The sequence below is a fragment of the Camelus bactrianus genome, chromosome 13, assembly GCF_048773025.1.
Source record: "Camelus bactrianus isolate YW-2024 breed Bactrian camel chromosome 13, ASM4877302v1, whole genome shotgun sequence".
Taxonomy (NCBI): domain Eukaryota; kingdom Metazoa; phylum Chordata; class Mammalia; order Artiodactyla; family Camelidae; genus Camelus; species Camelus bactrianus.
The window spans coordinates 67,797,350-67,808,943 of NC_133551.1; the positions used below are offsets into that span (position 1 = coordinate 67,797,350).

The 11,594-nt window shown below is 50.6% G+C and overlaps 1 protein-coding gene across 1 annotated transcript in view; it reads right to left on the reverse strand.

Annotated features, from left to right (window-relative positions):
• ACTL8 (actin like 8) overlaps nucleotides 1–5,615 on the reverse strand; it is a 61,336-nt gene extending 55,721 nt beyond the window's left edge. The window contains exon 1 of the mRNA XM_010957458.3: nucleotides 5,518–5,615. The gene's annotated coding sequence lies outside the window, so the exon portion shown is untranslated. The remainder of the gene's footprint in view (nucleotides 1–5,517) is intronic.
• Nucleotides 5,616–11,594: the final 5,979 nt, after the last annotated feature.

Sequence of the window (11,594 nt, forward strand, 5' to 3'; positions counted from 1 at the left end):
GCTTGAGCCTGCCTAGCCGAGTCCACCCCTCTCAGAGACGGGGGAACATGCCAAGAGGAAGAAAACTCCCAGTTTTCAGGCTGACTCTACACCAGGCGCCCTGGCCTGGCCCCAGATTCTCATTCAGCCAAACTTCACTGAGCGCCAACACTGGCCAGGCACTGTTGACATTTGGGGCCCAATAACTGATGGTCGTAGGGGGAGGGGCGTCCCAGGCAGGGAGGATATTAATCAGTATCTCTGGCCTCTGCCCACTAGATGTCAGGAGCATCCCTGCCCCAAGTTATGACAGCCAAAAGCCCCCTGGGGGGACAAAAAATGCCCCCAGTTAAAGACTATTGGGCTAGAGAGGTGAAAGCAATTAAACAGCAAGTCTGACCTCACTGCTCCCCTGTTTCAAACCTTCCCTGGCACCCGGGACCCTGGGCATGGCATCCAAGCTCCATGGCCTGACACGCAAGGCCTCCGTGACTTGGCTCCCCCCAGGCCAATGCTCACCATTCCTCACCCTCTACTTGCCCCTCCAGCATCAACAAAGCACTCTTCCTGGCTTCTGTCTGTTCGTGATGTAACCTTCTCCAGGAAGCCTTCCCTGCTACTCCCCCCACCCCACCCCAGGGAAGTAGCACGCTCTCTGTGCTCCCAAGGCCCCAAAGCTAACTCCATCGCAGCACTCAGCTAAGCATTTTGTGGGCAGGACCATGCCGTGGTCACCCGCTTTCCCAGCCCAGCTTGGTCAAGAAGGGAAGTCCAGAGTTGGAGGGGACATTGATAAACTCCAAAGCCTATGGGGACAGGGGACCCAGCCCCTCAGGGAAAGACAGAGGGACCTTCAGGAAGGAGGACCACAGGACCACACCCAAAGCCAGCCCCATGGCTGCCCCCTTGAGGGGAGGGACCAGCCAGAAGCTTGTGCGCACATCATGGGGCTGCTGGCCCTCAGCAGGCTCTGCCGCTGCTTCCTGAGCCTCACTCAGCTCCACGCCATGTGGCTTTGTTTCCATCCTTTGCTATTTGGGTTGGGGACACATCACCAAAAATCATGATGGTCGTGACAGAAAGCATTAGAGGTGCCATTGTCTCATTAACCCTGGTGATGGCCCTGTGAGGTGACCGTTCCCACTTAGCAAACAGAAACATGAGGCTCCTACTCACAGGGTCATCGGCTGGGAAGGCGCAGGGCTCCACTCAACCCAGGGTTCCTGAGGGCAGACGCCCACCGCGCCACACCCCGAAAACCTGTCAGTTCAAGGCTCCCAACGGCCGTTCTTTGGGGCGGGGGTGGGGGGCAGGGGGGAAATGAAGGAAAAGACTAAGGAACATTTTGCTCTACGCCCTCCTGTGCCCAAGGCATGGGCACAAACCCAAAAGCCCCAGGGACCCTCTCATGGAGAAGGCCTCCAGCTCGGGAGGAACTGGGAAGGGAAGATGGACTCAGCCCCTTAGAAAAGTCCCTGCAGCATGAGAGGGATTTACTATGTCTTCCAAACCAGGCTTTCCGGAGGAAAATCACCAGACTCCCTTCCCAGGCCAGAGACAAGGGGCGGTAGAGCATGGGGCTGGGGTCCCTCAACAGTGGGGAAGGGAGGCCGGGAAGAGGGGCCGGGGGGGAGCTCAGGGCTGCCGGGCTCCAGGCCTGCGGGCTCCCAACGCCTAGGACAGGCGGAGACCAGGCGCACAGGATGCAACCCCACCCCCAGTCTGAGATGGGAGAACCATGGGGCGGGGCGGGGGGGGCATGCAGTTGTGACTGTGAGGGAACCAGGGATGCCCTCTCCTCGGGGGAGCCGTTCTGAGACCACAGCCCCCGAGCACCGCCTGCCCACCCCCACGGCTCACCCATCTCATCTACTGCATAGCAGTCACCGCCCGCTCGTTATCTGAAATCTTTTTATTCCTGGGTTTGCTTGTTCATTGTCTGTCTCCCCCAGCCAACCCGGGGTGCCACGCGGGTAGCTTCTGGCTGTCCTTGCTTGTCCTGTCCCTGGTACAGCACCGGGCATAAGAGGGCACTTTCAGCACATAAATGCTATGTTACAGTGACGGGAGGTCCAAGCTCCGAGGCCTGAAACCAGCTGTGCCCTGTCTCCACCGCAGCCCCGATCCCTAAGCCTGTTTCATCATCCGGAAAGCAGGAATGATGACAGCTGTGTGGCCACCTTGACATCAACAAACGTGGGAGGGAGGGGGCACGAAGGAGTGCACACGCATGTGCCACGGGCAGAGCCAGGACCACCACAGGAGCTGCACCGACAAGGCCCCCCCACCCCCTACTTGAGACACCAGGAAACCCAGCAGGGACGAAGCCATCAGCACAACGGACGCTCGCCCAAAGACACAAGTCCTGCTGCTGTTCAGGGCCCACAGGCACCAAGGCTTTTTCCTGGTGGCCACCCCATCACAGGCTCTTCCATCCCCTTGTGGGGTGCCAGGGAGAATCCGAGATACTCCGCTCACCCCAGCCCCACAGCCTCCCATCCCCAGAGGTCTCCTAGCCTGACACGGAAAGGCCAGCTAGGAATCAGAGACCCGCTCCTGGCCAGGGGTTTCTCTCCCACACTTCCCTCTCATCGTCACCCGGACCCTACAAGGCAGCCCTGTCATCCCTGCTCACAGGGATGGAAACCGACTCCCCAGGAACTCATGGGACCTGCCCAGGTCACGGGGCCACGGCAGAACTGGGGGTCTCCCCATCACTGCCAGATTTTCCCCTCCACAGCCACCCTCAGCCCAAAGGACCAAGACGCACGCAGCCCAGTCTGTGGACTGGGGAGACTGGGGCAGAAGGCTTCCCTGACCACAGGTGCAGCCAGAGGGCTCAGCTCTCATGCTGCCAACCCAGGCCCTTGGCTCGGCCAGCGCCTGTCCTCCCCCCTTTCCCCACCCCACGGGTCCAGAGTCAGGCACAAGGGGACTCCAGACCCACCTGCTAAAAGGTCACCCTCAAACTGCCCGGCAGAGAGAAAGGGGTCCAGGGCCAGAGTTACCTGCCCGGAGGTGAGCCAGGGCCTGGGGAGGACTGGATCCAGATGGTTCCTGGGCACAGATGTGGGCTATTCAACAGGACCGACGCCCAGGAATGAAAGCGGGGCCAGCTGTGGGGCCTGGGCATGCGCCCCTGGTTTTAAAGGGCCCGAGAGCTCAGGATGGTGGGGGTGCTGGTTTTCACTTGATGGGGAGGTGGGCAGGGGAGGTAGGAGAGGGACAGGAAGTGACCATGGAGAGACCCCTGGCCTCGCAGTCAGGGAACTGTGTGCCTTCAGACCCTCAGGCCCAAGCCCCACCTTTGAGGGTCTAGACCCTGTGAACCACTCTCTCTGGAGTAGGGCAGTCCACCTCCACCCTCAGTCCTGCTTGAGTCCTTTCCAGGAAGACCACCAACCCCACCAGCTCACCCCAGCCATCAGGAGCACAAGTTTGCACCCGAAGTGCAGTCTTGCTCTCAGCATCTCAAGTAGGGTGAAGGTGGGGGCCTGGACTTCTAAAGCTATGACTCTCCAAAAACACAGGAGAACCTGGCCTCCAGGTGACCACAGATGAGCCCCTTCCCTCCCCAAACCCTCCCATCCAAGATATGGGCCGTCACCTCCATCCCCAGATGCTGAGGAGTTAAAGCGAGTCAGGCACTCGAGAAAAGCCATATATTAATATCAGAACAAGACCGGGTCCACATTCCCAAGTCATCTAGAGCCCCAGCAAGGTCACATGGACTGGTCACCTGGAGCCTGAGAGCAAGAACCCGGCCTAGAAAGAGTGTTGCCTTCAACCAGACCCAGGGGAAGAGGGAGGGGAGCAGGGAAAGCAGAAACGTGCATTCATTAAGCACCTGCAGCGTGTATCCAGGATCTTTCTAAATGCCACACCCCCCCAAGGTTTAAATGCAGAGGACCCTCTTCCTCCTCCCTCTGCAGTGACCAACCGGCCCCCACCAGCCCAGCCACCTCCGGCCCAGCCTGCTCCGGGGATCTGGCTCACTCCGATAAGGACATCTGCAACCTTATTTAAAAGTCACTACCGCACATAATTGGAGGCACTTACCCCCTCAGATCCATCCTTCTCCTCCGATCGCTTTCATAGCCAGTAATAACTCTCATAAATTCCTCAACAGATGGAAATTTTATTTGACTAATCATGGCCGTTTGACTTGCTGGGGTGCAGTGGCTCGGGGATCCAGCTGGCAGGATGCCAGCTGAGGTGACTGTCAGGGGGCTGGGCAAAAAGCCTGGAACCCAAGGCCACCACCCAGAAGGAAGCGACAAGAAGGCATCAGAAAGCACCAGGCGCCGGGCAGCAAATGGCAGCTGTACTCTGCCTTTTCTAGGTCCAGAGCTGCCTCTGGGCAAGATGCTGAAAACTTTGCCCTCCCCTCTAGGCTCTTGGCCTCTGGACACACGATAGCCAGTGCCAGGGAGAAGCAGGAACATCTTGGCTTAAATACCTAATAATATCAGCGTGCTGGCCACCCCCACCCCTGCACCAACTCCATGCCAGTACCGTGCCGAGTGCCCCATGGCACTAGCCTGTTCAGTCCTGCCACCCATCCTATAGATGCACGTGAACATTCCCATTTCACAGATTCGAAAACAAATGAGAGAGCAACGTCACGAGCCAGAGTCACTAGGCTGAGCTGCCACCTTCATCTTGGGAAATTTAAGTTGGTGTCCTCCCATCCCACTCACACAAGGCCAAGCGATCTTTCTAATACCCACATCAAATCCCACCACTGCTATTACAAAAAAAAACAGACCCACAAAACTTCCAGTAACTCCTCAGCACCCTCTACACAAAGTTAAAGCCCCTTAGCCTGGCTTTCACAAAGGAACCCCATTCGAGGTATCTATCCAAGAGATACGAAAACATCTTACACAGAAAGCCTTGCCCATTTGAGAATACGCATAGATGACTCATACAGCCCCAAGTTGGAAATATCTACATGAAAATGGATAAACAAACTACGCATTCAATGTGTATTCCTTTGCACCCAATCAGGAGGGAAAAACCACACAGTAATTTGAACAGGGCAAGTTCCATATAAAGAATTATTAACTATACTAGGAGACTGAATTAACACGGACTGGCTAAAAAAAAGTAAAGAGAACTCCAGAGAATAGCATTGAGGAAGAAGCCCCCAAGGGCTGACATAGAGCCTCCAAGAAAGCGTCGGCGACCTCAGGATGAGAGACTGCCCAAGGAGGCGCCCCCCCCCAACCCCCCACCCCCGGCCCACCGCGGCTGAGGCAGAATCCCAAAGGAAGTATACACACTCACATACCCTCCAGGGCTATTGTCCAGACTTTGTTGAACAGGGCACGCCTGTGGCTCACGACATGCAAAAAAGCCGGTCTAGTGCCACCCGGGTGGAACCCGTTAGAAATCCAACCCGCGGGACTTACCAGAAATCTGCCCTGGAGGCTGCAACATAAGCTGCTTACACGAGGTGTCTCACCAGAGGCACCCCACTACAAAACTGCCTAAAATGGGGTGCTGGGGGAGCTGCTGGCGCTGGGAGCTACTTACCACTGTGCACTGCAGGAGCCAGGCGCTGGGGAGGCTGCACGCGCTGCAGAAGCCTGCCTGTGAGCGCATGGAAACCCGGAAGCAGAAGCCTTTCCTGCCGCGCGGTCTCTCCAGCGCCCTCTACTGCCCGGAGCTTAACTTGCCGGCTGAACCGGGAAAAAATTTTAAAGGGCCCAGCTCAATTTTCACCCAGCAGGCAAGAAGGATGAATTTGCAGATGCAACCGTAGACAATTGGCACACTCCACCCCTTCGATGACTCAGCTTTCCCGCGAACCCTTCTCACACAGCTGAACTCCTGAACAACAACACGACACCATATTTCTACCTAAGAAGACACAGCTATTGTTCTTACAAAAGACATTCTCTTCCTTTCCATAAAATGAAACCAACAGTCCCACGAGTCATCACTGACTGCATTCATTACTCCTCAAATGTCACAGTTCCACAGACTATTGTCACCTAAAGACTAAATTGTAAAGCTAACTTCCAAAAACTTGCATACATATAAAATAAAGCTGGAAAGGAGGCAGAAAAAAAAAAAAAAACAGGTTTGCTAAGTGTGCTTATTCTAATTATTGATGCAGGAACTGAAGAAATAACCTCCAGGTGGGTCCATCGACCGACTGGGCACACTGTGAATCAGACGGGAGCCAAGATTCTTTCTATCACCTATCATAAGCCCCCGCTTTGACTTACAGGCGGGCCAGAGTGGCACTGTAGACCCCTAGAATTCATGTGTATTCAGAACCAATGCCCAGTAATCTCAGAACCATCTGGGAATTTCCTTTCCCCTAGTGCACAATCACTCTATAAATGGCCCCAGGTCCCTGGGCGGGGGGGGGGGGGGTGAAGGAATATTTACAGTATTTGCAGCAATAATGCAGACTCCTTACTCAAGGGGACATAGCCTCTCAAGGGCTCCTGGGTCTGTGAATTGACTTAGATTTGGAAACTGGAGGAGAGGCCAATCCTCTTTATTGTGGCAATGCAAGTCGGGTTTCAGCTGCCAGACCTGGAGCTTTTCATGTTGTATACATCAAGGAATAATGTAGTAGGCTGCCATCTATTTTATCGCAGGGACACTATGATCTGTCAGCCATCACTGAAGATGGCCAAGGCATTCTGATTGCTTGTACATCCCTGCTGCCTTATAGTGGATGCACCCACCTTGTCCTCAGCAGTGCAGTACGTCCCCTAGTCTCTGCTTCTCTGGGATGGCCTTATCCCCACTGACATCAATGGAGGCAACCCCTGCAGTCACACACCCCCCTACAAAAAGGTCAGCCATAGAGCATTTCAAGGATGAAGGTGCCTCTGTCTCCTGCTCCTTCTTATTAGAAACATTGTTGGGGGTGGGGGATTGCAGATTTCATGTAATACATTCAGTCCAACATTCCTGTATCGCCAAGACTTTCAATTCCCTCTTCCACATCATGACATCACAACCTCATTAATTGTAGGCCACTGTTGAGTCCAAATTTCAGAGGACCAACCAAGTAAGCTGTTAGAGCCGCTCCCAGCTGCACACACTAATAACCAAACCCTGAATCTCTAGTAAGAACATCCACAGCAGTGAATTCAGCCCAATGCAATGTGATATTCCACCCTGTTTGGTCAAAAACCCTTAGAATCCACTCCCAGTCATGTTCTCCAGGTTTCTACAGATATATATTAGCAAAGTCTGGCAATTCTTTTGCTTTTGCCTCACAGGTCCCAGTGTGTCTCTGTCACCAAGGGATGCACTAAGGTCTGACCATTAGAGTCTAGTGACAACAGGAGGGCGGTTCCAGCGAATCTTAAGGAAAATGGGCATCCTCTTTCAGGGCATGTGCTCCCACTGAGGTTATTACAGGGTTTTTAAGCAGAGGATCAACAGCCTGCCCAGACACAGGAGGGCAACTCTCACCACCGATAAGAGAGGCTCACAGCCACTTGGGGTTTGAGATCATCAGTTTCATCTGGGCCCCACAGACGTCCCCATTCCACATGTCATGACCCTCACTTCTTTCTCAATTAATGCCCTAATTTTTACATGGGCAATCTGTCAAGAGGCGAATTCAATTGTGGTTGTAATTCAGCAACCAGCACAATTAAATTTTGTATTTGATTTTCAGCAATATCAGCCCTGGAGCTGCAAGAAATAAAGAGCTTCTGGAGGGACTGTCATGCAAGCTCTCTGGTTCTCACGCTAAATGAGAGAGGGTTAATGGACCCAAGCTTGTCATTTTCTCTCTGGAAGTTCTCAAGAGCCCTTGAGAATCCACTCCACCCCACCCCACATTCCTTATAGTCATCATTACTGCCCTAACGATCAAGTGCAGCATCACTCAGGCTCCTAAGGGATGTGCCTCAGCCAGGCTTTATCTCAATCAACCACAGGTGACAACTTGGTTAACTGTAAGGCCACTACATGCCTTGGGTTACCAGCATCCCATTTCCCACTGGCAAGGGTTCATGCTGAAGTCCAAAGGCATGAGAAAACCAGTTCACAAACCTCATTCCTATAGGTCCATCTCCTGGTTATCACTTCTGACACCAATTCTATTTTAGTTTGGGTCCAAACAAGAAAAAGAAACCACATAGTCATTTTAACAGGGAGCGTTTCAAATGAAGAATTGTATGAAGACGTACGAATGGCCAATAGACATATGAAAAAATGCTCAATATCACTAATTATCAGAGAAACACAAACAAAACTACAATGAGGTATCACTTCACACCAGTCAGAACAGCCATCATTCAAAAGTCCATGAACGATAAATGCTGGACAGAGTGTGGAGAAAAGGGAGCCCTCCTACACTCCTGGTGTGAATGTAGTTTGGTGCTGCCATTATGGAAAACAATAGGAGATTCCTCAAAAAACCAAAAATAGGCTTACCATATGATTCAGCAATCCCACTTCTGGGCATATATCCAGAGGGAAATCTAATGTGAAAAGACACATGCACCCCAATATTCATAGCAGCACTACTTACAATAGCCAAGACATGGAAACAACGTAAATGTCCATCAACAGATGACTGGATAAAGAAGTCGTTGTATATTTATACAATGGAATACTACTCAGCCATAAGAAAGAATAAAATAATGCCACTTGCAGCAACATGGATGAACCTGGAGATCATCATTTTAAGTGAAGTAAGAAAGAAATAGAAAGAAAAATACTATATGATATCCTTCTATGTGGAATAAAAAAAAGGACACTATGAGCTCATCTATAAAACAGAAACAAGGGGAGGGTATAGCTCAGTGGCAGAGCACATGCTTAGCATACACAAGGTCCTGGGTTCAATCCCTAGTACCTCCTCTAAAAATAAAACAGAAACAGACTCACAGACTTAGTAAACAATCTTATGGTTACTGGGGAAAGGGGGTGGGAGGGGATAAATTTGGGAGTTTGAGATTTACAAATGTTAGCCACTATATACAAAAATAGATTTTTTTCAAAATTCTTTTGTAGAGCACAGGGAATTATGTTCAATATCTTATAATAACCTCTAGCGGAAAAAATATGAAAACAAATATATGTATGTATATGCATGACTGGGACATTGTGCTGTACACCAGAAGCTGACACATTGTAATTGACTGTACTTCAATAAAATTTTTTAAAAATTTTTTAATTTAAAAAAGAATTGTGAACTTATAATAAAGGATTGAATCAACAGGCATTTGCTAATAAAGAAAAAAGAGAACTACAATTAATATAAGAACAGCAGCTGTAAGGAGCAGTACAACCCACAGAGCTCAGACAGAGCCCCTAAGACTCCATCACCCACCCTGCAGGGCTAAGTACAGTCCCCAAGGGAGAGCTCTGAGGGCTCTGGTCGAACCCCCAAGGATAAGTCCCCCTCCATCACACCCAGAAGTGGAATAAAGTCCCAAAGAAAGAGCTGAGATAGAGCCCCAAAGACAGCCCCGCTCCAGGAAGCAACCCCATTATCAGGCTGAGGTCAAGTCCCAAAGAAAGAGTCTCCCCAAAATGAGACAGAGCCCCCAAGGAGGGGTCCCCACTCATGGCTGATATAGAGCATAGAGCCCCCCCAAAATAAACCTCCCACTAGGTTGAGATAGAGCCCCCCAACAAGCAAGAGGGAACCCCCAAGGAGGAGCTCCCATCTAGGGCCGAGAAAGGGTCCCCAAGGAAGAGCCCCTTCTCAAAACTGGAATAAAGTTCTCCAGAAAAAGCCCCTACAAACCCACGCACATACCCTCCAGAGCAGACCTTGCTGAACAGGGCACGCCTGTGGCTCCCGACATGCAAAAAAAGCCGGTCTAGTGCCACGCGGGTGGAACCCGCTAGAAATCCAACCCGCGGGACTTGCCAGAATTCTGCCCTGGAGGCTGCAACACAAGCTGCTCACACGAGGTGTCTCACCAGAGGCACCCCACTACAAAACTGCCTAAAACGGGGTGCTGGCGCTGGGCACTACTTACCACTGTGCACTGCAGGAGCCAGGCGCTGGGGAGGCTGCACGCGCTGCAGAAGCCTGCCTGTGAGCGCATGGAAACCCGGAAGCAGAAGCCTTTCCTGCCGCGCGGTCTCTCCAGCGCCCTCTACTGCCCGGAGCTTAACTTGCCGGCTGAACCGGGAAAAAATTTTAAAGGGCCCAGCTCAATTTTCACCCAGCAGGCAAGAAGGGTGAATTTGCAGCTGCAGGGTAATCATAGATAAACCAGCACACAGAGAAACACTACCCAGCAATGCAAAAAGAACAACCAATGCCTGGATTAATTTTACAGATATTATGTTAAGTGAAAGAAGCCAGACACCAAACAGCACAATCTGCCAGCTCCCATTTATAGGAAGTTCAAAACCAAACTGATCTACAGCAAGAGAAATTAAAAAATGCAATAGAAAGAGGTGTTTTACTGGAAAGGGGCACAATGGAACTTTCTAGGGTAATGGAAATATTCTCTATTGTGATTGGGGCAGTGGTAACACAGATATTTACATTTGTGAAAAAAAAAAAAACTTCAAACTGAACTTTTCTGCATTTCACTGCAGATAAATTATAATTCAAATTTTTTAAATTAGCTTCCAAATTTGGGGGTTCAAATTCAGTCACTCTGTACTGTTGGCACACAGTAGATAAACAAATGTGTTTGAGTAAGTAAATGGATGTGTGAATCACACACGCTTTTTGCTTTCCTCACATCTGACCTGACAATTCCCCCACATCACTAAGCTACTGGCCTGTTTTTCGGGGCTCCCATAGCCCTCTGCTCTGAGTTCAGTCTTAGCTTTTATTATACTGATGTCCTACAAGAAGTACTATCAGAATGACCAACATGTCCTGAGTGCTCTGTACCTGACACTGTTTTCAATCTTCTAACATTCCTAACCACCTGTGCAGTAATTACCTCTGTGATCCCCATTTTACAGATGAGGAAACTGACATACAGCTTCTCTACACGGTTAACCACTTCATCTCTGGAGTCAGACTGACCTAGGTTCATATCCCAGCTCTTCCACTTGTTAACTGTGGGTCTTGGGCAAGACAACTGATTACTCTGAGACTTATTCTACTCATCTCTGAAATGGGGATAATAATGTCCCCTGGGGTTGTCCTGAGCTACACGTGGTTTATCCACATAGAATGTTTAGCATGGTGTCCACCTCAGAGCAAGCTCTCACCATGAGTAAACAATGCATCTCATCAATCCTAAGACCTACATGTTTTCACATTTTCATATCTTTGAAATCAGGATGTTTCTGGCTATCAATGACATTTCACTGTCTCCTTGGACAGTGGCTGTTGGGACACAGTTCTCATTGTCACTGTCGCTGGCTGTTCAGGAGTAAACCTGGTTGAGACCATTCATGCTATTGTCACTTCCATGTCTAAGCATCAAAGCTCTTTCCATAAGAATAAAATAAAAATACGCTGAGCTGGAAAAGCATCATGTCATACTGTAGTTGGCAGCCACTTTTCTTTTTTAGTGGTACCTAAATTAATGGTGTGTCTTACAGTTTATGGTTTCTTAGGTTTGATGAAATGCACTACAGTATTATCATCACAAGTCTGTCTTCCCCACTGCAGGTAATTATGTTATGGTTCTCTATTCTTCTTG